The following is a 26,160-nucleotide window of genomic DNA, read 5'->3' as shown; positions in this document are numbered from 1 at the left end:
GTAGTAAAAAGTATTTTTCGCTTTTTCTAAGTTATTTATACACTAAATTGAGAGTTGTTTTTTTTTTAAAAAAAAACAAAAGAATAAGAGAGTGATTAGAAATGCGATAAAAGTTTATGAAGTCAAGTGAAGTTTTTTTATATATATTAGGACAAAAATACCTTTAACTGGTAAAGAAAAATATTAAAAATTATATATATATATATATATATATATATATATTTTTATAATACTTATGAGATAATTTCAATCAACTCTTAAATAAAAATAAAAATAAAAATAAAACACTCTAGCTTTACTCAAGTTTCGTGATGCGATGCTCCATTCAATTTCTCTGTCTTGGGCAAGCCTGAGGGATTGACCTCCATTTTTATCACAATGCACCGATTTTTGAAGTCTATGGATTGAGCAATTACTGGGCAGCTTATCTTGACTTCTGAATTTGTTGTTTCGGCTATTTGCTTTAGCACAAACAATGGTTACTGTCTACTGAAAAGGATTTTGGATGGATTGAGTAATTACGGCACTTCTTATCTTGACTTATGAATAAGTTGTTTAGGCTATTTGCTTTAGCACAATGACTACTGAAATAAAATTAAAATACTAATTATTTAATTAAATAATTTATCTCACTATTTACTAACTTTAAAAATATGTTCCATCCATTATATCTTATTAAATTACAAGGTAAAATTATTTTTCAAAGTTTAAAGGATCTTCTATGCTTTCGGGTCAAAAATTTAAGGCCTAAACAGCCCATTGCCCATATTGTGGCTTTCTTCCTCCATTTCCCCAAAATTATTTATCCAGAACTGGATTCTTTAACTTGACCAAAATAAATCATTTTTCCCATTGTGTCTGATTTCTTACCAGAGGTCCCCACCTCCCAGCAGTAAAAACAACCCTAAAATTCTCACTTCTTTGGAAACCCTGATATTTACCGAACCTGTCAAAAGTGAAGAAAAAAAAAAAAAAAGAGTAAAAAGTGGCACAAAAAACCATTTACCCACTGACATTACTGATGCACAACACGTGACATTGTCATTACTGATCTACCTTATCTTTTTACTGTAGAGCAATGCTTCGGACCATTGTTTAAAGCTGCCCATTGCGATGGAAAGAGAGAAAGTTTCCTCGGAATGGTATGTGTTTCGCAATAGAATGGAAAAGGGTAGAACGTTACTCTAATAGATTTAATCGGTAAGAAAGAAAAAATAAAAATATTTTATATAAAAAAGTAAAAAAATTTATTTTGTAGTAATTTTTTTATTTAAATAATAATAAAAATGACTGATATAATATAAAAAGTAAAAATATTAAAATTAATTTAAATTTTTTTTTTTTTGATTTTTGGTTCTAATCGGATCCTACCCTTTGCCAAATGCAGCCAACGTTGTGTTTCATTCGAATTAGGGCAATCATGTTGCCTCTGATCAAAATGGAATCAAAAAGTGCCCATTGTGATGGAAAGATGACCAAAAGGTGTTGCCTCTGATCGAGACTTTACTGAAAGACCGTGTAAAACAAGAAGACTTTTATACGATGCAATACACAAGTAGCTCTACGGATTACAAGCTTGCTTGAGAGGTATGGGAAATAGATAAGCTAAATGAACCAAATATCTTATTTTGGTTAAATTTATTTTACCTTTTGGAATTTTAAGAATTTTTTAATTTGAACCTTAATTTTTAAAAAATTTATAATATACTCCTCTAATATTTCAAAAATTTATAATTAAGACTCTCCGTTACTAATTTTTGTTTGAGTGAACGAAAATCATTCACGTGCATTTCACGTAAAATTTCTATGCCTTCTTTTTTTAATTTTGCTCTCATTAAAGATATTGAAATTACGTGATTATCTTCATTTAAATCCAAAGGCTTTAATGACATGATTACCCTCATTTCAATCCACTCGGTATTGGGTATTGTAAAGCTGTAATTTTCTGTTCAGCTGCCAAAAAATCTGTGGAAAAGCTAAGAAAATCTTCAATTTTTTTTTCCCTATTTATTCTCTTAAATCACAAAATTTACCAAATATGAAAAAAATATACCTCAAGTTACTAAGTTGGCTACTGGGTATGATAAACATGCAATCAATAAGATGCATGTTAGAAATGGGTTTTGGGCCTAACTCAACCCAAAAGTTAGCTCAAGAGTTGAGGTTTCCCCTCACCCTTATAAATAGCTCATTTCCTTAATACCAAACAATGTGGGATTTTCACCACGCATCTCACGTGTGGCGGGAGGACATCTAAGCCAACACATGCGACAATGGGTGACAGTGAGTTACAGCCAATTGGACTAAGCTCTAATACCATGTTAAGAATATAAATGGTTGTTTTGCCTTGCTCAATTGAGTCGTAGGCTGGATGTATATATAGAACATAATTACATATTTGAATTCTGAATGATCTACAGAGATAATTTAAATTACAATTGAAACTCTATCCTGAGAAGTCTATCTAATATGACAAGAAGAGAGCTTATCTATAATAGATACAATATGTTCGAATTTGAATATTTGCTATTTATATCACGGTGGATTATCATTATCCTTTATATTAAGGAGATAGGTCATTTATAAGGGTGAGAGGAAACCTCAACTCCTGAATTAGTTTTTGGGTTGAATTGGGCCTAAGACCCATTTCTAACATGCATCTTGTTGATTGCATGTTTGTCATGGTATCAGAGCCGATTGTAACTAACGTCTCTCAAATGGCTTCCGCTCCATCCTCTTCATCCGACTCAACACCCATCGCTTCATCCACTTCATCCAACTCAACACCCATCGCTTCATCCTCTTCATCCAACTCAACACCCACCCTCCATAGCCTTCAAAATTGCTTCCACCACAAGCTCAAAAACGATAATTATCGTCTTGGAAAGCCCAAGTTGTCCCTCAATTGAAGGGCGTTGACGTCTATGGATTTGTCGATGGCTCTAAGCCTGCTCCACCAAAGCAAATATCCACGACTTCTACAATTGGCATCGTCACTATTGCTAACAATCCAAACTACAGCTATTGGAATTTACAGGATAATCTAATCCTTGGAGCTCTTATTTCCTCCATAGAAGAATCTCTTATCACTCATGTGGTTAATTGTCAGACCTTCCGAGAAGTCTAGACCACACTTGAGCGTATGTTTGCTTCGCAGTCGCAAGCCGGAGCCATGCAATCTCATTTTCAACTAGCTACCTTAAATAAAGGCAGCTCTTCCGTTGTGGACTATTTCCACAAATTCACAAATCTTGTGGCCACCCTAGCGGCTGTTGATGAGCCCTTAAATGATTTTGAAAAGCAATCCTTCCTCCTTAGAGGTCTCAACAGTGAGTATGACTCTTTTGTCACTTCGGTATACACTCGAGCAGATCCTCTCTCCATTGAGGAGCTCTATGGGCATCTTCTTGCGCATGAACAACGTCTGGAACACAATCAACCTATGGTTGATCTCTCCACCACTAATGTCAATTTTGCAGCTAAACGTGGCTCATTTCGTGGTGGTAGATCTTCATATTTTCATAATTCTAGCAGAGGTTATTCCTCCAATTCATTCCATCACAGAAACTACCGAGGTAGGGGCTGTGGTAAAGGCCCCTCATCATATTCTCAGTCTAACCCTCTAGTGTGCCAACTCTGCCGTAAACCTGGTGATGATGCCATTGACTGTTATCATCGCTTTGATCAAGCTTTTCACCGGGACTCAACAGCAAATTATCAGGCTCTTTTCTCAGCTTCTTCAGCAAATTTTGACTTGGCATGGTACCCGGATTCTGCAACAACTTACCATCTTACTTCAGATCTAGCAAATCTGAACCTCAATGCTGAGACATATCCTGTGTGACGTCCCACATCGTTTGGGTATGGAGATGGGGATGTGTTTAAATGTATACTACACCCTTAATGACAATAACACGTTTTAAAGCCGTAATGGTCATGATCTCATTAGAACTTCGCAGTTAAGCGTGCTTCTGTGAGAGTAGTATCAGGATAGGTGACCTCTTGAAAGTTTGGTTTAGAGGAGCCAAAAGCTGACAATATTGTGTGTCATTGCATGGGGTGTTATAAATGATATCAGAGCAATTGCCCAACCTGAGATGGGGGGAGCGTGCACAAGCCCATGAAGGTCGCTAGCGGGCACTCGCTGGGATGGGTGCCAAGAATGGGCTAATCCCATGAGGGTCTTCAGCGGGGACGCTAGGTCCTAAGACGGGGTGATTGTAACGTCCGACATCACCTGGGAATGGAGATGCGGATGTGTTTAAATGTATACTACAGCCTTAATGACAACAACGCGTTTTAAAGTCGTGATGGTCATGATCCCATCAGAACTCCGCAATTAAGCATGCTTCTGCGAGAGTAGTACCAAGATGGGTGACCTCCTGGAAAGTCTGGTTTGGGGAAGCAAAAAGTAGACAATATTGTGTATCATTGGGTAGGGTGTTATAAATGGTATGAGAGCCATTGTACAACCTGAGATGGGGGGAGCGTGCACAAGCTCATGAAGGTCGCTAGCGGGCACTTTCTGGGACGAACGCCAAGAATGAGTTAATCCTATGAGGGTCACCAGCGGGGACGCTAGGTCCTAAGAGGGGTTGATTGTGACGTTCGATATCGTCTGGGGATGGAGATGGGGATGTGTTTAAATGTATACTACACCCTTAATGACAACAACGCATTTTAAAGCCGTGATGGTTATAATCCCATAAGAACTCCGCGGTTAAGCCTACTTCTGCGAGAGTAATACCAAGATGGGTGACCTCCTGGGAAGTCTAGTTTGGGGGAGCCAAAAGCGAACAATATTTTGTGTCATTGGGTGAGGTGTTACATCTTGGATTTGAGCAAATTCACATGGGAAACAGTAATGGTGTGTCCATTGAACACATTGGGGACACACATCTCTCCACGCCCACAACCTCTTTTCTCTTACGCAATGTTTTACATGTTCCTCAAATCACCAAAAATCTTCTTTACATCCACAAATTCACACTTGATACTAATACATATATTGTAACATCCTTAGCCCATTAGGGGTTTGTTAAAAATTTCTTACACGCAAAGATCCGTAAGGTTTATCAACTAAACAATACTAGGATAAAAATGAATGCATGAAAGTCTAGAATATCATGTCCAAAATTAATAACTAAACTAAAATATCTATGCTTAACAAAAATATGTCTCATCACTCTTTGAAAGAAAACTGTGCCAATGCACTTATTAACTTGACTAATATGAAATCATAAGGAATCTTAAATGCGCCCGCCCCCATTCCGGCCTCCTAATACAACCTGTTCACCACCTGAAACAAGAAATAAAACTGATGAGCCCAAAGGGAGCTCAGTAAGTAAAATCCACAACCATAAGCAGTTTTACTCCTTGTCTCGTTTTGAAAAATGGAACTCATAACTACATATGTTCCCAGTATATTTTTAAAGAAAACATAAAGCAAATAAAATATATTATCATCAATAAAGTTTATGATAATCTTTATCTCATACTAGGGCCCATGTATACTATTATCCCCATATACTAGGATTGCGTGGTCCTTGCGACTTGGGATGAGATACTGTGGCCGCAGCCCCGTCCCCTGGCCAGCCGATTAACTCTGGGTGCACTCAGCATGGCAAAAAAAAAAAAAAAAAAACTATGATAGAACCACTTTTTGGCAGAGCCTCTTTCAGCGGTTGCGCCTGCATCCTTAACATCGGTACCGAGCTTCTCTCTTGTTTCTCTTGGGGCCAAAAATACACTCCTTCCTACATGTGCCCTCATTTTATAACACTTTTTTCTCATTTCTTGTACTTCTCTAGGTACATCTTAGGGCAACATATAGGAGGGTTTATTATCATTTTCTCAAAATTCTCTTTATAAACATCACTATTTTCACAATGTTTCTTTTTCTCAAACATGTCATGCATGCAGCATAATTTCATAATATAAACAAAATAATCATTTGCAGTTTGAAACAAAATTGCATAAATAGCATGACGTGATAATTTTTCTGGAAGGAATAGTAAATTCACTTACCTCTTGACTGTAGTAAAATTTTCCTCTGATTGCTAACTAATCTCCTGAAGGAAATACAGACACATTACTACCCTCATACACGTCACAACAAAACATTCTACTACTATTATGAGTTGGCTTGCTAATCAATTGAGAATGAACTTACTTAGGTATTTAGGTATGTTTTCTCACAAAATTTTCAGAATTTATTTTATTTAGTAATACTCCTTTATATAAATAATTTAAGTTCTTCCGTACTATATATGTATATATATACTGCCCACTACCCCATATATATATATATATATATATACACGTCCGTCAAAATGTACATAGCATGTACATAGCATATATATATATAAAACTCTACCATGCATGTATATATATACCTCCGTCAGAATGCTATATATATGAAAAACCTGTAACTTTATATGTGTTGATATATTTTAAGGTACTATATATATATATATACCTTGAATCATTATATGTATATATTGAAACATTCCAGATGTACATATATTTGAAATCCTTCAAATCATTATATGTATATACATATTTTGGAACAATCTAGATGTACGTATATATTAAAAATACTACAACTCATTATATATATACTTTAAAGTACTCATGTATATATATTTATAAATCCTTCAAATCATTATATATATATATGGCTGCACGTGAGGAGAAAAAGAAGAAAACAAATCTCTCTTTTTTCCCACTACAAGACCACATGGCAACCAAGGCAAGAAGATACTAAAATTTGACAAAACACTTATGCTCTCAATTCAGTATATATATATATATATATATAAGAAGAAGAATGAAACAACATGTGAGGCAAAACCATACCTGACGCACAATAGGGAGAGTGACGTGAGGAGAAAAAGGTGAGCGGCAGGGAAAATTCTTTTTTTTTTTTTTTTTTTTTTCTTCCTTTCTCTCTTCCTTTCTTGGTGTGCGGCAAGAGTTTGTTTCATCCCATTAAATAGGCTTTACAAAAGAGACAGAAAATAGGTTTTGAGGAGCTTAGGTTTGTTTGTTTGTTTGTTTGTTTGTTTGTTTTTTTTTTTTTTTTTTTTTTTTTTAAAAGTCGGCGCCTAGGGCTTTTCATATATATATATTCTTCTTTATTTTCTTATTATTACTACTATTTATATTTTATTATTTTATTATTATTATTATTATAAATTCATCCACTCTCATTGTTAACCTAAGCCAACCCCTTTTTAAAAATCTATGAGTCAATTATAAAAATACCCTAAAGGGACTTAGGATTGTCACAATCCTCCCCCCTATAAAAATTCTGTCCCCGGAATTTGGTGAACAACTAACCCACTGACCATAGGAAGTACCTGATGTGCTAGAGTCAATTTGAGGCTCGTCAGCTGTCACTCAAACAGATACGGGTACTTTTCCTGCATGCTCTCCTCCAATTCCCATGAAGCTTCTTCCACGGAGTGGTTACTCCATAAGACTTTCACTAAAGAGATAGTCTTGTTCCTGAGGACTTGTTCCCTCCTATCCAGTATTCTTGTCGGTGTCTCCTCATAAGTCATGTTGGATTGAATCTCCAGGGGCTCGCTTTCCAATACGTGTGTGGGGTCCGGTACGTACTTCCTCAACATAGATATATGAAATACGTTGTGAATTTCTGTCAAGTTTGATGGTAGTGCCAAACGATATGCCACCGTGCCAATGTTCTCGAGAATCTCGAAGGGACCCACAAATCTAGGGCTCAGCTTTCCTCTTCTTCCGAACCTCATTACTCCTTTCATAGGGGCGACCTTGAGGAAAACCTTTGTGCTAACTTCGAACTCCAGTTCTCATCGTCTGATGTCGGAGTAGCTCTTCTGTTGACTCTGAGCTGCTGCTAATCTCTGCTTAATCACTGCTATCTTCTCACAGGTGTCTTGAATGATCTCTGGTCCAAGTAGTTTTCTCTCTCCTACTTCGTCCCAATATAATGGCGACCTACCCCGCCTCCCGTATAGGGCTTCATAGGGTGCCATCTCGATGCTAGCATGATAGCTGTTGCTGTAAGCTAACTCTATCAATGGAATGTACTGAATCCAGCTTCCTTTGAAGTCCAAAACACATAGTTGCAACATGTCTTCCAAAGTTTGAATCGTCCGTTCAGTCAGTCCGTCTGTTTGAGGGTGAAACGTTGTGCTGAAGGTTAGCTTTGTTCCCAATGCTTCCTGTAAACTCCTCCAAAATCTAGAGGTGAATCTTGGATCACAATCCGACACAATCGACACAGGAATCCCATGTAATCGTACAATCTCCTTGATGTAAAGCTCGGCAAGTCGATCCATACTGTAAGTCATCTTGATGGGTAGGAAGTGCGCAGTCTTAGTCAACCGATCAACAATGACCCATACTACATGTTGGCCACTAGGAGCTCGAGGAAAGCCTGCCACAAAATCCATTGAAATACGTTCCCAATTCCACTCAGGAATAGGTAGGGGTTGCAAAGGTCCTGCAAGTCTCTGGTGCTCCGCCTTGCTGACAAATGAGGCATTGTTCTACATACCGAGCGATATCCTTCTTCATTCCTTTCCACCAATAATTTCTACGTAAATCCCGATACATCTTGGTGTTACCTGGATAGACTGTATATAGGGATTGATGGGCTTCTGACAAGATGACTCTCTTCAGTTGTGCGTCCTTGGGAATGCACACTCGGTTGCGAAACTTTAATATCCCATCTCCACCAATGTGAAAATCCGATTGTACCCCTTTTTTCAACTTCTTCACGGCTTCTAATAATTTCGTTATCTGATAACTGGGTGGTTCTAATTTGCTCCATTAAGGTCAGCTCCAAGCTTAGGCTACTCATGTAAGAATGGATTTCTCCCACCATCATCTCTACTCCGGCCCTCTCCAAGTCAAGGAGTAGTTCCTTTTGCATGGTGAACATGGCAGATACGCTTCCAGCAATGGTTTTTCTACTGAGAGCATCAGCAACTACATTCGCCTTCCCTGGGTGGTAGTTGATCGTACAATCGTAGTCCTTTAGGAGTTCTAGCCAACGTCTTTGGCACATATTGAGCTCTTTCTGGGTGAAGAAGTATTTCAGGCTTTTATGATCTGTGTAGATTTCACAACGCTCCCCGTACAAGTAGTGTCGCCATATCTTAAGAGCAAATACTACCGCAGCAAGCTCAAGGTCATGAGTTGGATAATTGTGCTCGTAAGTCTTCAACTGTCTCGAGGCATAGGCGATTACTTTCCCTCTTTGCATTAGTACACAATCCAACCCTTTGTGTGAGGCGTCACTATAAATTACAAATTCATCTGATCCTAATGGGAGAGTGAGGACCGGTGCGGTGACTAAACGTTGCTTCAATTATTGGAGACTTTGTTCACACTCCTCCGACCACTGAAATTTTTCGCTCTTCCTTGTAAGTTTGGTCAATGGTGCCGCCAACTGAGAAAACCCTTCAACGAACCTCCTATAATAGCCGGCAAGACCCAAAAAACTTTGCACCTCATGGGCATTCGACGACCTCACCCAATTGACTACCGCTTCTACTTTCCTTGGGTCTACTGCAATTCCATCCTTGGAAACAATGTGCCCCAAGAACGCCACATTGTCCAACCAGAATTCGCATTTCTTGAATTTCGCGTAGAGTTGGTGTTTCCTCAAGACGCTCAACACCGTTTGCAAATGCTCTTCATGCTCCTCCCGACTCTTTGAGTAGATTAAGATGTCGTCGATAAATACCACCACACACTGATCGACAAGCTCTCAAAAAATCCAATTCATCATATCCATGAAAGCTGCCGGAGCATTAGTTAACCCAAAAGGCATGACTAAGACTTCATAATGCCCATGCCTTGTTCGGAACGTCGTCTTTTGTAAATCTTTCTCTTGAATCTTGAGTTGGTGATAGCCAAAACGAAGGTCAATTTTTGAGAATACCTGTGATCCTTGGAGCTGGTCAAAGAGGTCATCAATCCTCGGTAATGGGTATCTATTATTGATTGTCTCCTTATTAAGTTCCTGATAGTCGATACATAGTCTCATTGACCCATCCTTTTTCTTCACGAATAGGACCGGTGCTCCCCATGGAGAAACACTAGGGCGGATAAAAACCTTGTTCAAAAGTTCTTGTAACTGATCCTTGAGTTCTTTGAGCTCCAACGGTGCCATTCTGTACGGAGCCTTGGATATGGGTTCGGTGTCTGGTAATAAGTCAATGGTGAATTCGATCTCCCTGTCCAGCGGTATCCCTGGCAACTCTTCTGGAAAAACGTCCGCAAATTCTCGTACTATAGGTATTTCCTCAATCTTGCATCCCAATTTTTCTTCTGTCACGTAAGCCAAGTATTATGAACACCCACTTCTCAGTAATTTGGTCGCCTGTAGTGCAGATATCAATTTGATTGTGCCGGTATTCTGATTCCTCTGAATCTTGAACTCAGCTGCTCTTGGTGGTCTAAACATGATCTCCTTGTGGAAGCAGTCCACGCAAGCATGATACATGGATAGCCATCCATGCCTAAAATAATATCAAACCCGCTTATCTCAAAGCTAACGAGATTCGCTGGCATGGCATGGCCTTCAACTAAAATAGGACAATCCTTAACTACTATGGTGCATAAAATTGTACTCCCTACCGGTGTAGCAACTGCTAAATTTACATTTAAAGCTTCAGACTCCAGACAACAGGCTTTAACATAGAAATACGACACAAATGAGTGTGTTGCCCTGAATAAAAAAGAACCGAAGCTATACCAGACAAAATAGGAAGAGTACCTGTTACTACGTCGTTTGACGCCGCTGCATCGCTTGGTGTCAAAGCATATACCCGAGCAAGTGCCGTGGTTCTCTGTCCCTCTGAGCGGTTCTGATTGGCTTGGTTGTTGGCAGGAGTCCTACAGTCCCTCGTGATATGTCCAGGTTTCCCGCACTTAAAGCAGCTTGATTGCCCGTAGAGGCAATTCCCACTATGCATCCTAACACACTTCTAGCAGGATGGGCGTTGCTCGCCCCCACTTTGGTTATGGAATTATTGAGGTGTGTAACTCCTCTCTGCTAGTTGGTTAAGTCTCCTCTTATTGGCATGGAATTATTGTCCCCTTGAGCGGTTTCCTTGCGGTGCAGTTTTCTTCTTCTGATTAAAGTATTCCGAGTTCATTCTATGTGTCTGCTCAATTACTGCTGCCTTGTTGATCAAGTCTGTCAATTTGCAAATCTCGAATCCCACGATCTGATTCATGATGCATGGCTGTAACCCTCGTTCAAACTTTCTTGTTGTGAGCTCTTCTGTGGACACCAAGTAAGGCGCGAAGCGAGAAAGTTCAATGAACTTGACAACATATTGCTCCACCGTCATTGATCCTTGAATCAGATCTATAAATTCCTGGGCCTTGGCCTGTTGGGTTGTTTGAGGAAAGAATCGCTCCAAGAACGCCTCCTTGAAGTCCATCCAGGGAATGGTTGCTCCAACTCCTAGTTGTTGTTGCAGGTGTTCCTTCTGAGCGGTCCATCACCGTTCCGCTCCCTCAGTGAGGTAGAAGGTAGCATACTTGACCCTCTGTTCTTCGGTGCAGTTCATCACATCCATCAGCTTCTTTATTCGTAAGACCCAGTTTTCAGCAGCTATTGCATCGGGTTGTCCCTAAAAAATTGGAGGGCGTTGCCGATTAAACTTTCCGAAAGTACACCCTTGCTGCCCTTCACTGGTTGTTCCTCCTTTGGTATTGGTACCCATTGCCAGTAAGCTCACAAGTTGCGCCACCAACGCAGTCAAAGCTTCCGGTTGCTGGTTGGCAATGGTGTTTCCTCCGTTCCCAGCCTCGTTGCCCTTGGTATGACCCTCCTCGATGTTGTTAGTACGGCTGCGAGTCGGGGGTGCCATTGCTCTACGAACGAGGTAAAAGAGAAGAAAATAATAAGCAATTATAATGTATTCATGTACTTTCTATAAGTGACTACAAAGACAGACTCTACTTGGCCGGAATGTGGCTTCCCATTACCCCACTACTTCTATCAATAGTTCTAATTCTTAAGGTTTACAGAATCTAATAACCTTTGCTCTGATACCAAAATTGTAACAACCCCAGCCTGTTAGAGTTAGGTTTGTTAAAAATTTCTTACTCGCAAAGATCTATAAGGTTTATCAACTAAACAATACTAGGATAAAAATGAATGCATGAAAGTCTAGAGTATCATGTCCAAAATTAATAACTAAACTGAAATATCTATGCTTAACAAAAATATGTCTCATCACTCTCTGAAAGAAAACTGTGCCAATGCACTTATTAACTTGACTAATATGAAATCATAAGAAATCCTAAATGCGCCCGCCCCCATTTCGGCCTCCTTATGCAAACTGTTCACCACCTGAAACAAGAAATAAAACTGATGAGCCCAAAGGGAGCCCAGTAAGTGAAATACACAACCATAAGCAGTTTTACTCCTTATCTCGTTTTGAAAAATGGAACTCATAACTACATATGTTCCCAACATATTTTTAAAGAAAACAGAAAGCAAATAAAATATATTATCATCAATAAAGTTTACGATAATCTTTATCTTATACTAGGGCCCATGTATACTGTTACCCTCATATACTAGGGTTGCGTGGTCCTTGTGACTTGGGATGAGATACTGTGGCCGCAGCCCCGTCCTCTGGCCAGCCGATTAACTCTGGGTGCACTCTGCTTGGCAAAAAAAAAAAAAAAACTATGATGGAACCACCTTCTGGCAGAGCCTCTTTTAGCGGTTGTGCCTCCATCCTTAGCATCGTTATCGAGCTTCTCCCTTGTTTCTCTTGGGGCCAAAAATACACTCCTTTCTACATGTGCTCTCATTTTATAAAACTCATTTCTCATTTCTTGTACTTCTCTAGGTACATCTTAGGGCAACATGTAGGAGGGTTTATTATCATTTTCTCAAAATTCTCTTTATAAACATCACTATTTTCACAATGTTTCTTTTCTTAAACTTGTCATGCATGCAGCATAATTTCATAATATAAACAAAATAATCATTTGCCGTTTGAAACAAAATTGCATAAATAGCATGACATGATAATTTTTCTAGAAGGGATAGTAAATTCACTTACCTCTTGACTGCGGTAAAATTTTCCTCTGACTCCTAACTAATCTCCTAAAGGAAATACAGATACATTACTACCCTCATACACGTCACAACAAAACATTCTACTACTATTATGAGTTGGCTTGCTAATCAATTGAGAATGAACTTACTTAGGTATTTAGGTATGTTTTCTCACAAAATTTCCAGAATTTATTTTATTTGGTAATACCCCTTTATATATATAATTTAAGTTCTTCCGTACTATATATGTATATATATACTGCCCACTACCCCATCTATATATATATATATATACACGTTCGTCAGAATGTACATAGCATATATATATATATATAAAACTCTACCATGCGTGTATATATATACCTCCGTCAGAATGCTATATATATGACAAACCTGTAACTTTATATGTGTTGATATATTTTAAGGTACTATATATATATATATGTCTACCTTGAATCATTATATAAATATTGAAACATTCCAGATGTACATATATTTGAAATCCTTCAAATCATTATATGTATATACATATTTTGGAACAATCTAGATGTACGTATATATTAAAAATACTACAAATCATTATATATATACTTTAAAGTACTCATGTATATATATATATTTATAAATCCTTCAAATCATTATATATATATATATATATATATATATATATATATATATATATATATATATATATATATATATGGCTGCACGTGAGGAGTAAAAAGAAGAAAACAAATCTCTCTTTTTTCCCACTACAAGACCACACGGCAACTAAGGCAAGAAGATACTAATTTGGCAAAACACTTATGCTCTCAATTCAGTGTATATATATAGGAAGAAGAAAGAAACAACGTGTGAGGCGAAACCATACCTGACGCACAACAGGGAGAGTGACGTGAGGAGAAAAAGGTGAGCGGCAGGGAAAATTCTTTTTCTTTTTTTTTTCTTTTCTTCCTTTCTCTCTTCCTTTCTTGGTGTGCGGCAAGAGTTTGTTTCATCCCATTAAATAGGCTTTACAAAGGAGACAGAAAATAGGTTTTGAGGAGCTTAGGTTTGTTTTTTTTTTTGTTTTTTTGTTTTTTTTAAGTCGGCGCCTAGGGCTTTCCATATATATATATATAATAAGAAAATAAAGAAGAATATATATATATATATTCTTCTTTATTTTCTTATTATTACTATTATTTATATTTTACTAATTTATTTTTGTTATTGTTATTATTATTATAAATATTTTTAAATTCGTCCATTTTCATTGTTAACCTAAGCAAACCCCTTTTTAAAAATCTATGAGTCAACTATAAAAATACCCTAAAGGGACTTAGGATTGTCACATATATAGAGTTCCATCCTTGGTTTTTTTTGATGAAGGAACAGGGGTCGAGGAAAATTCTTCTTCAAGGCCTGAATGATAATGGTCTCTATAAATTACCTCCATCCGTGCAACTCCACTCCTTAGGTCAGTCGAGTCCACCTTCCTCCCATTCCGTCTAGTCCAGGTCATCTTCTTCCAGCAGTAGGTCCAGTCATGTTCCTCCCTTGTCCTCCAGCTCCGTCTCTGCGTTGGTGGGAGAACGCACTTCGTTAATGAACTGGCACTCACACCTAGGCCATCCAACTTTACGTTTATGCTCTAGAGTCCTAGCAAAATTTAATTTACCTGTTTTGAAGAGTCTTGACTCTTTGTCTTATTCTGTTTGTCTTATGTCCAAAAGCAAGTAATTATCTTTTCATTTATCCTCAACACGTGTAACTCAACCCCTAGAATTGATTTACACTGATGTATGGGGTCCTTCTCCGATTTCTTCTTCTGCTGGAAATAAATATTATGTTTCATTTGTAGATGCTTTTAGTCGTTATACTTGGCTTTTTCCCATGAATAACAAGAGTGATGTTTGCGCAATATTTATTCAGTTTCAGAAAAATGTTGAACGTTATTTAATTCCAAAATTAAAATAATTCAATCTAATTTTTTTTCCGGGGGGGGGGGGGGGCGGGCAAATACCACTCACTCTCCAAAATCCTAGCAAATCAAGGCATCTCTCATCGTCTCTCATGTCCTCATATGCATTAACAAAATGGTGCTGTAGAACGTAAACATCGTCATATTGTTGAAACTGGATTAGCTTTACTTTTTCATGCCTCCGTCCCCCTCACATATTGGGATGATGCTTTTCAAACAGCTTGTTATCTCATCAATCGGATGTCTACACTTCTTTTAAAAAATTCATCACCTTATGAATGCCTTTTCCATTGTCAGCCAAAGTATTCTCTCTTACGTGTTTTTGGGTGTGTCTGTTGGCCAAATCTATGACCTTATAACTCTCACAAGTTGCAACCTCGTTCCCTTCCATGTGTTTTCTTAGGCTACAGCCTTCGTCACAAAGGATATCGTTGCCTTCAAATTAATTCTGTTCGTTTATATATCTCTCGAGATGTTATTTTTTAGGAAAAACAAATTTCCTTTTCAAACAATTTCTAGCATCTCATCTCAAAATCCTTCCAGCTCATTAGTCTCATCACCTCCCACGTATCCTACACAATCTTTAACCCATTTCTCTCCTACTCTCATGCAATCTCTAGACCCACTAGATAACACACCTTCTTCTCTCCAAAATCAAGAAACCCACGTGATCCTTCCTACACCCTTAGATAAAGACAACACCCAACAACCCCCAACAACTCTCTTGGATAATGACTACAATCAACCCTTAAATCACGTGCAAACCCTTTATCTCACTCAACCGAAATTCATGTGCAGCTAAACACTCAAAATCACGTGCAACTCTCTCTTCCCAACGTGTCTTCCTCAACTTCTGAACCTAGTGCACCTTCATCTCCTATTGCCTATAATATCCATCCCATGGTTACTAGAGCCAAAAACAAAATAACCAAGCCTAATGTGTTCACAGATGGCACTTCCAGATATCCTATTTCTCATGCTATGCTTGCTACAGGTGCTATAAAAACTGTGGAACCGACTTGTTATTCTCAGGCCGTTCATGATCCAAATTGGAGACATGCCATGAATTCCGAGTTTGATGCATTGCTCAAGAATAATACATGGCGTCTAGTTCCTTCCTCTCAAGCAAAAAATTTAGTTGGGTGCAAATGGGTATTTTGTATCAAACGGAAGGCAGATGGTTCCACTGAACGTTACAAGGCACGTTTGGTGGCTAAGGGGTTTCATTAACAAGCTGGTGTTGACTACTCTAAGACATATAGTCCAATGGTAAAACCCACAATGGTACATCTCGTTTTTTCGATTGCATTCTTTTTTGGCTGGTCTATTAGACAAATAGACATCCAAAATGCCTTCTTGCATGGTTTGTTGTCTGAAGAAGTGTACATGGCTGAACCTCCGGGTTTTTCACATCCACAATTTCCCAATCATGTGTGTCGTCTCCAAAAAGCACTGTATGGGTTAAAACGAGCTCCACGAGGTTGGTTCTCAAGATTGAGTACCACATTGATAGTTCTTGGATTTACAGCCTCAAAGTCTGATTTGTCTTTATTTATTTGCAAATCCACTCATTTCATCATGTATGTTTTAATATATGTTGACGATATTATTATTACATGCTCTAAACCTGAAGATGTTGATGCATTACTTAACCATATGGAATCTGACTTTGCTATAAAGGATTTTGGTAATCTAAATTTTTCCTTGGGAATAGAAGTCTCAAAATTCTCAGATGGTATCACTTTGTCTCAACGACGGTGTATTCTTGACATTCTCAAGCGAACCAAAATGCTTGATGCCAAACCTGTATGCACTCCAATGGCTACATCTGAGCACTTATCAGCTTTTGAAGGAGAAGTGTTTGATGATCCTACACTCTATCGCAGTACAATAGGTGCACCTCAATATCTCTCCATCACAAGACCGGACATTGCTTTTACTGTCAATTGACTTTCTCAATTTATGCATAATATGTTGCTACCACATTGGCAAACTGCCAAGCATCTCTTGAGGTATCTTAAACGAACACTAGAATTTAGTTTAAAAATTCAACATTCATCCTCTTATGTTTTGCAAGTAGGGCTGTAAATGAGCCGAGCTTGGGCGAGTTGAAGGTGTTCAAGATCAGCTCGTATGTACTGTTCACAAGCTGGAGCTTGGCTCGAGCTCGTGACGAGTCGTAAATGGTGGACTCGGCTCGACTCGCCAAGAGGAAAATCTTGTGCGAGATCAAGCTCGAGCTCGTCTTCTAGGCGAGCTGAGTGTCTTATCGAGCACTCGGCTTGGCTCGCCAACTTCTCACCTTTCTTGAGCCACTCTGTCGGCTAAGCCCGAAAATCGCCACCATCTTAGCCGCACATAGTGCTTCTAGCTCTTTCCCTCTCTCTCTCTTTGATGTAAAGCAATATGCAGGGGAGCAGAGACAGTGGCGTGGGAGATAGAAGGGGAAGAAGAAAAGAGAAAGGGAAGAAAAGAAAGGGCTACGTGTTTTACCAAAAGCAAGGCCTTGGTCCCTTTTTTTTGTTTTCTTTTGCTAAGGCTAAGGGGATAAGATATCCCCATATAGCCAATCAAAGCCACACACGTGGTAGTATGTAGATTTTCTTTTTAATTCAAACCTCTCACTTTTCTAAACTACACTACTGCCCCCACCTTATTTTATTTCCATCATTTGTTAATTAATATTTAACCCCTTAGTTAATTTAACTACAATTTACTATTACAAATAATTATTTATGACACTAGTACTTATTTTTACTATTTTATTATTATTTTCAAGATTAATTCTTGAATATCCCTTTAATTTAATTAATTCAAATTACTTTGGAGATATTCAACGTGAAAATCAAGTGAGAGCTCTAGAAGAAATAACTGTAAGAATAATCTTACAATGCGTCAATTACAAGCAGTAACATAATCTTGCAATGCGTTTAATGCTATAAATTACAGTGATAATACATTAATACTTAAATATTACGAAACTTACACCATAAATCTTTAACTATGCTTACTAAGTTACTTAACTAGTAATTATATGTTCCTATGGCAAAATATTAGACCATATGATAATTAATGTGACTAAATTTGAATGATAATTCATATGATATAAAATCTAAATTACAATGATAATACTTAATTTGTGATTGTAACAAACTCTTTTTTTTTTTTTGATAAACATTGTAATCTTCATTCATCAAAAAATAGATATTTAGAGCATAACACTCCAAACATAACAAGAGCATATAACTCTAAACAAACAGATTGTTGATTATAATATTAATCACTTAATTTGTGATATATATGATCATATGATCTAACAATTCACATAATCTTTTTTTTTCTTCTAATTACAATTCACATCATCTTTAGATCATGTGATCTAACACTAACTATATTTAGTATTTAGTATTTAGTATGTTAATACTTGCTTGTATATTAACTATTCAGTATAGTTATATATTTAATTAGTTAACAACTTAACCATATGTCATAATATTTTATATTAGTTACTATTTATGTAACTTGTTTTGATTAACTTATTTTGTTTTTGTTTTTGTTTTTTGAAAATAGTTAACTTACTTAGTAATACTAAGTTAATATATATTAACTAACAAGTATGTATATTATATATTCATATATATATATATATATATATATATATATATATATAATACACATACAAATATTAAGTAACGTATAATTTTTTTTGTCAAAATAACATATAGTTAATTATACTAAGTAAGTAATTTAATATATATTAACTTAGTTAATATGTTAGTTTATTAACTAACTAGTTATTAAGTCTCGGGGTACTTAATTGTTGTATTAGTATGAGTTTTTATACTTATGACTTATGTCATATTATATGTGTATATTTTGTTATTATATAGTCATATGATTTAATCATCAATTAATCATTTGATATAATCATATAAATTATAATGGTAGACCATATGAAAATGTGACTAAATTCGGATGATAATTCATATGATATAACATCTAAATTATAATGATATTTAGAGCATAATACTCTAAACATAACAAGAGCATATATCTCTAAAAAAAACACATTGTTGATTCTAATATTAATCACTTAATTTATGATATATATGATCATATCATATAATAATTCATATAATCTTTTTTTTTTTCCTAATTAAAATTCACATAATCTTTAGATCATGTGATCTAACACTTAACTTAATAGTAATTCTAGGTTAGTATATATTAACCAACAAGTATGTATATTATATATTCATATATATAATACTCATACAAATATTAAGTAACATATAATTTTTTTGTTTGTCAAAATAACCTATAGTTAATTATACTAAGTTAGTAATTTAATATATATTAACCTAGTTAATATGTTAGTTTATTAATTAACTAGTTACTAGTTAGTATGTTAATACTAATATATAACACACATGTATAATAAAATAAGTAATATACATAGAAGTATTGAGTAACATGTACTTAATTATATTTACTTAATATATATATATATATATATATATATTAACTAGATAATATGTTAATTTATGAACTAACTAGTTAGTATGTCAACTAATACATAAACATGAATATTAAATAATTCATATAACACATATTATTTAATTACTAATATATATAACTATTTTTTTGTAATATATTTTATATATATACTTATACAAGATATATGAACGAGCTAACGAGTCATGCTAATGAGCTGGTTCAAGTCTTAAATGAGTCGAGCTCACGAGTCCTCGTTGAGTTTGATCGAGCAAGTCGGATATGTATCACTAATTAATCGAGCGGGTTTTAACAGTAACAAGCGAGCTTGTATAGTGTCGAGCTTGAGTTTGGGTTGAGCTTAACCAAGCAGGTATCAAGTGAGCTATCGAGTTGCATTAGCTCGCTTACACCCCTATTTGCAAGCCTATTCTGATGAGGATTGGGCTGGGTCCCGTGATGATTGTCGCTCAACTGGGGGTTATTGTGTTTTTTTGGGAACAAACCTTATTTCATGGAGCTGCAAGAAACAAGCTACTGTTGCTAGATCTAGCACTAAAGCCGAGTACAAAACCTTGGCCAACACTGTTGCCTAACTCCCATGGTTACAATCCTTACTATCCGAACTTGGTCTCCCGATTTCAGCACCTCCCATGCTTCGGTGTGACAACATAGGTGCGACTTATCTTTCTAGCAATCCTGTTTTTCATGCAAGGACGAAACATGTGGCAATAGATTTTCACTTTGTCCGTGAAATGGTCACCTCCAAAGCACTTAATATTCGATTTATCTCCACAAAAGATCAAGTCGCCGATATCTTCACCAAGCCGTTATCTTCTCCAAGATTTTCTACTCTACGTAACAGGCTTCGGGTTGTTTCACCCCCACTCAGCTTGAGGGGGCGTGTAAAGGATAATGATAATCCACCGTGATATAAACAACAAATATTCAAATTCAAACATATTGAGCAAATATGTAATTCAAATTATCTCTGTAGATCAATCAGAATTCAAATATGTAATTCTGTTCTATATATACATACAGCCTACGACTCAATTGAGCAAGGCAAAACAACCATTTATATTCTTAACATGGTAGTTTTTATTTTTCCCATAAATTAAGATGTTTCAAAGTTGGAGTTTCTCGCTTTCCCACCTTTTCAGAGCAACCAACCAAAGGGGAAGCTTCTTTGTATCTTGGTTCTTTTATTTCTTTTTCTCTAATTGGGTTTGATTGGCTGCTAAGAAAAGTCTATCAAACGATAAAAGAGAGTGGTTTCTCGGTTATGACTCTGTTTGGCTGATGAGAAAATCGATCAAAAAGTAACCAAAATTTTCTTCTCCTTCTCCATAACTCCTGCAACACCAAACCCTGAACTACTTGAACAAATTATGAATAGAACAAAATTTAACTGCCTGCGCATGTTCTTAGAGAATATCCACTGCACAAACTGTCAATTAGATCAAAAAGTAACATGGCCAACTTGTCACCATCCAAGGACCACGCTCTTTATTCCAAGTGGCCCCATCATCCTGATATTTCTCTCTCTGGCCTCCCAAAACAGGTTACCCACTATTTCTTCGCAATATTCACAATCAACACATAAATGCCTTGAAGTGACAAAAGTTTCATTGTTGATGGCAAGTGGCTTAATACAACAAGAAGTCCTTTGAAAGCAGAGAAGCACAATACTCACGAAATATTACAAGATTTGAAGCACAAGGGGAGGAAGTGCAATATTATGGTTGGAAATTTTAGTTACTGATTTGTTGGGGGTGTGGGAGAAGGAAGAATATGGTGGTGTTAGATGTGGTAAATCACAAAGTTGTTTGAAGGAGGTTTTGAGGAAGAAGATGAAAGTTTAGGAGAAACTGTTTTGGTTTTGCTTAACCAACAACAGCAAGTGTATTAAGTATTTATAGCCAATAGGCTCAAGTGTAATTACAAGGTATGGTGATTACAAGAGGAGAGACTAAACAAAACTTTACAAGATTGATAAACCACGAAATGATTAAATGGTAGAGAAAGGAAACTGAGGAACTCAACGGCGTGTTGATAAGTGTTAAAATATTCATATTTTAGCCCCTTAATTTACACTTGTTAATTTTTTAATTTTCTTATTTGGTGCTATTTTATTTCTTTTTTGTGTTTTCTTTCAATTTTGAGGATATTGAAGAAAATGAAGCGTTTTGTTGTTCACAATTACCTACCTAAATTAATAGGCAAATAATTGTGTGTTTTACCCGCAAGTATACGATGTCAACATAATAGTATAGTGTGCAAATACGGAGTCATTCCTACGAGGACTGCTGAATTTTGACTAAAATTAATTCCCAGAGTGAAATAAAACAAGAGATTGAATTTAAATTGATAATAATAGAAAGGTAGGGCTTTCATATCCACCGCTAATTATATTTAGCTAATATATCAATATGCCAATGTTTTGATCATGTTATGAATATCTAATGTTTGTCAACCTAAGGGCATTGGTGTTTACTCCTTAAGCTATTGATTTTCCTAAGCAACGAATTAGGCATGGGCGTCTACTTTAATTCTTTTCTTTCTTAAAGGATTTAGCATGGGTGTCTACTAAGTTGTTCTTTAAGAAAGCATAAAACTGTAGAAATCGACAAACACATGAGGCCTAGGGCATGGGTGTCTACTCCCGGTTTCCCATGTTGATTAACCCAAGAATCCGGTGTGGATATCTTTCGTTACTTATGTTAAACCTAGGACTCGGTCATCCAAGTTGATTTAACTAACTAGTCCATACCACATGCACATGTTGATCAGGCACACACATACGAGGAATTCATGAAACTAGGTATTAATCAAGTTAGACATCATAACAAGATCATCACAAAGGCGCCAATATTGAATATTAACAAAACATAACTAGGGCTTCAATCTGGCCCTACTAAATAAATTAGCTACACATAAAGTTGATGTTAAACATCTCCATAAATTAAAAGAAAAGAAAGGAAAAGAATAAACTCGAGACTTGAACTTGAAGAGCTCCTATTCTTCTCCTTACAAAGCATACCTATTCTAGAGGCTTAAGGGTCTATTTATAGGCTTTAGAAGTCCTTGACAAACTAGAAAACCTAGGAATTTCGTAGGGTTTCAAAACCTATTACAATTGAGAGTTGGAAAACCCTAATATGGAAAGAATGAAAATCTGGCTGCCACTTGATATGTCTCCTGCGCATGGGTGCGATCGATCGGAACCCGTGTGCGCTGGATTATAGGTCTGCGATCGATCCTCTTTTGTTATGCACTCGAACGCTGATTCCCTGCTTCGTCCTGTGTCTTCTCTGGTACTGCGCTCGATCGCAGGTATCCTGGGATCGATCGCAGTGTCAGGGGCTCCCATTTTTCCCATCTACTCTCTTTTAGCCCAAATCTTCCAGATTTACTTTATTTTCTTCCAAAAGCCTACAAAGGTGTGGAAAACACAAAAATGAATTAAAATGACCTAATTATCTAAAACCAAAGGATTAAACACATGCAAGTTAAGGGCTGAAAATATGAATATTTTAGCACTTAATACATTTCTGGAAAGTTTCGGGCTTAAAGCAAACTTTGAGAAGACCTAGAAGATATGGTTAAGTTTAATCAAATAAAGGAAATGATTGAATCGAAATTTCTCTACTTGGAGTCAAAATCGGATTGGATTCAAATTTAGATTCTGCACATGTCTCAGTATTTTGACCATAACTTTCTGCTCAAGTATCGGATTGAGGTGATTCTAGTGGCATTGGAAATCTAACTCAAAATAATATAAATCATTGTGAAATAGAATTTTCCTAATTCAGACGGTTGTTATGCCAAAATCATCCCAAAATATAAGAACGCAAATTTGGACGAATCCTATTCTGATTTGTACTTGGGTTGCTTCCTAATTTGACTAGGAGATTGAAGTCCAATTTTTATGAGATTCCTAGGGCTTCAAGGGTTTTCCTAAGACTATAAATAGACCTTTAAGCCTCACAATTTAAGGGGGAATTGAAGATACACAACTTCAGAGAGGGAATTTGGAGGCTACTTCCAGAAACTTTTCGGATTCTTCTTTCTCTTTTATTTTTAGTCTTTATTTCAATTATGTGTAACTAACTATTTAGTTAGGGGCTAGATTGAAGCCTTAATCATGTCTTTTTAGGATTTTAAATATTGGTGCTTTTGCTACAATCATATTTTGGTGTATTTAACTTGATTATTTCCTGCTTAATTGAATTCCTCATATGAATTGCCTAATCAAGATATACATTTGGTATGGATTAGTTATTTAAGTCAATTTGGATGACCGAGTCCTAGGCTTAATAGAGTGACAAAAGATACCTTTACGGGTTCATGGGGTTATCAACATGGGGAACTGATAAGCATCGAATGTTGCACATTCAAGCCCCTTAATTTACATATGTTAATTCCTTAGCATTGTTATATGTTTGATTTTTGTTTTGTTTTGTGTTTTAGGTTTTATTTGGCAAACCATTGAAAATTGGGCTTAAAAGGCAAAACCTGGAGGCATTCTGGACTTAGGATCAAGCCCAGCTGCTCTTGAGATCGAGCGCACCTGTGGCTCAGGATCGAGCGCATGCTTGCGCTCGCGTGCACATTAGCTAAGCTCGAGCACACACAGGTGTTGTGCAAATTTATTTAACTCGCAAGTGCACGAATCAATTGTAGTTTAATGGATTGCAAGTGCGAGGTCGATCCCACAGAGAATTGTATTTTTGAAAGAGCAATTTATATCTAAACTAATTAAATCCTAATCTAGTTCCAAAAGGGTTTTGATTTTTGAGTTTTGAAAATTAAAGGATAAACATAAACTAAATAAAATAAGTAAATCTAAGGATAAAGGTACTAAGGTTTGGGAATTCACACTCACCAAATCATAACAACATACTTTATGTTCATCAATATTAATCCGAAGTTCTCACAAATTAAATCATAGATATGTTTTACTATACTTCAAAGAATTAATCAAAATCATCCCATGTATCCATTCATTGACCAAATCACAAAAGGAATCCTAATTCAATTGAAACACCAGATGTATCCGTAGAACAAATCACAAGGGATATCCAATTTTTATGAGTTAAAAGCCAAGCAATCAATCATATGAAATTATCTCAAATCATCAAATGTATCCTTGAATCACAAGAGATATCCAAGAATCACTCCATACAATTGATTAGAAGTAAAACAATTGAAATATAAAGCCCAATAAAATCAGAATAATAAAAACTTACATAAAAGTATTGATGTTCTTCATCGGTGAGGCTTTATCCCCAACCTTAGTTGGGAATTTAGCTCCACATAAAAATAAAATCTAAACCTAAACCTAAACCTAAACCTAAACCTAAAGAAAAACTAAACAAAAGAATTTTGCTCTCTAGGATTGTGTATCTTTTTTTGAATGCAAAGAAGTCTATTTATAGGCTTAGGGAAGTCCTAGAAGCCCAAGTAAACCTAGATAATTCGGAGGTCTGTCTCCCAGTCAAAATAGAAGTCTGAAATCGGAATAGGATTCGTCCAAATTTGTGTCTCTTAATTGCGGGGCGATTTTGACATAGAAACCGTCCGAATTACGAAAATCCTATTTCACAATAAATTGTAGTATTTTGAGCTAGCTTTCTAATGCCGTTTGAATCACTTCAATCCGATATTTGACCGGAGAGTTATGGTCAAAATACTAAGACATGTGCAAAATCTGAATTTGAATCCGATCCGAAATCTTATCAAATCTGAACTTTAATCTGATTTAACCTTTCCTTAGATTTGGTTAGACTTAACCACACAATCTAGGTCTTCTCAAAGTATGCTTTCTTCCAAACTTCGCATTTTTCCCTTTAAAGCTGCAGTTTTTCTTCAATGACCTACAAAACACTAAAAACACAAAACTAACACAAAATATTAAATAACGACACAGCTAAAGGATTAACTAATGTAAATAAAGGGGTCCAAATATGCAATATTTGGCACTTATCAACAGGCATACAGTGCACGGCAAGAATCCTTTTCCAGATTGGAATTTGTTTTCAGTCTCCCAATTGGAATGGGAGACTACCTCCGGTTTTCTTAGGGTTTCTAGGGTTTTTAGGGTTTTTAGGGTTATCCTAATCCCTATAAATAGGCCGATAACATTATAAATAGACACACAACTTCAGAGAGTTAAAAATTAGAAAATTTTCTTTGGAGCTTAGAAGATCATGAGCGGCTAAACCAATTGTGAAGTATTGATGTAATCCTTTCCGAGCAGAATGGTTTGATTGTATTTAATTTCTAGTTTTTCAATTTATACATGTTGATTGTATAACTCTGAGAATTGCTACAATTTATTTCTTTTCTTCATATCAAATGCAATTGTTCTTAATTTTCAACTCAATATTAGTAAAATTCTTATCTTGTCTTAGAAAGTATTTTACCGTTATTGAACTCAAATCCTTCTTATTTTCTGTGATTATGAGAATGAAGGTTATACAATGGTTCTTAATTGACATGCAATCAATAGGGTTAGATAGAGCATACCTAGGAAAGACAGATCGTACTACACCCTAGTTTAGTGCAATTTAGGTAGACGATTCGTGCCAACCGAAGATGGGTTATACTATTCCATTGA

At 36.3% G+C, this 26,160-nt stretch overlaps 1 long non-coding RNA gene across 2 annotated transcripts; it reads left to right on the top strand.

Moving 5' to 3' along the window:
• The first annotated feature begins 1,072 nt into the window (after positions 1-1,072).
• LOC132177017 (uncharacterized) lies at positions 1,073-24,073 on the top strand. Of its 2 annotated transcripts, none has more exons than XR_009439722.1 (3): positions 1,073-1,142; positions 1,388-1,587; positions 24,012-24,073. It is a non-coding gene; the product is annotated as an uncharacterized LOC132177017 (long non-coding RNA). The 2 variants fall into 2 exon arrangements; XR_009439723.1 differs by lacking the exon at positions 24,012-24,073 and adding an exon at positions 16,039-16,116.
• The last annotated feature ends 2,087 nt before the right edge of the window (positions 24,074-26,160 follow it).

This window comes from Corylus avellana, chromosome 4 (genome assembly GCF_965113065.1).
Source record: "Corylus avellana chromosome 4, dhCorAvel1.hap1.2, whole genome shotgun sequence".
In the NCBI taxonomy this organism is placed as follows: domain Eukaryota; kingdom Viridiplantae; phylum Streptophyta; class Magnoliopsida; order Fagales; family Betulaceae; genus Corylus; species Corylus avellana.
The sequence above is the reverse complement of the archived record's forward strand: the minus strand, read 5'-3'. Positions and strand labels throughout refer to the sequence as shown.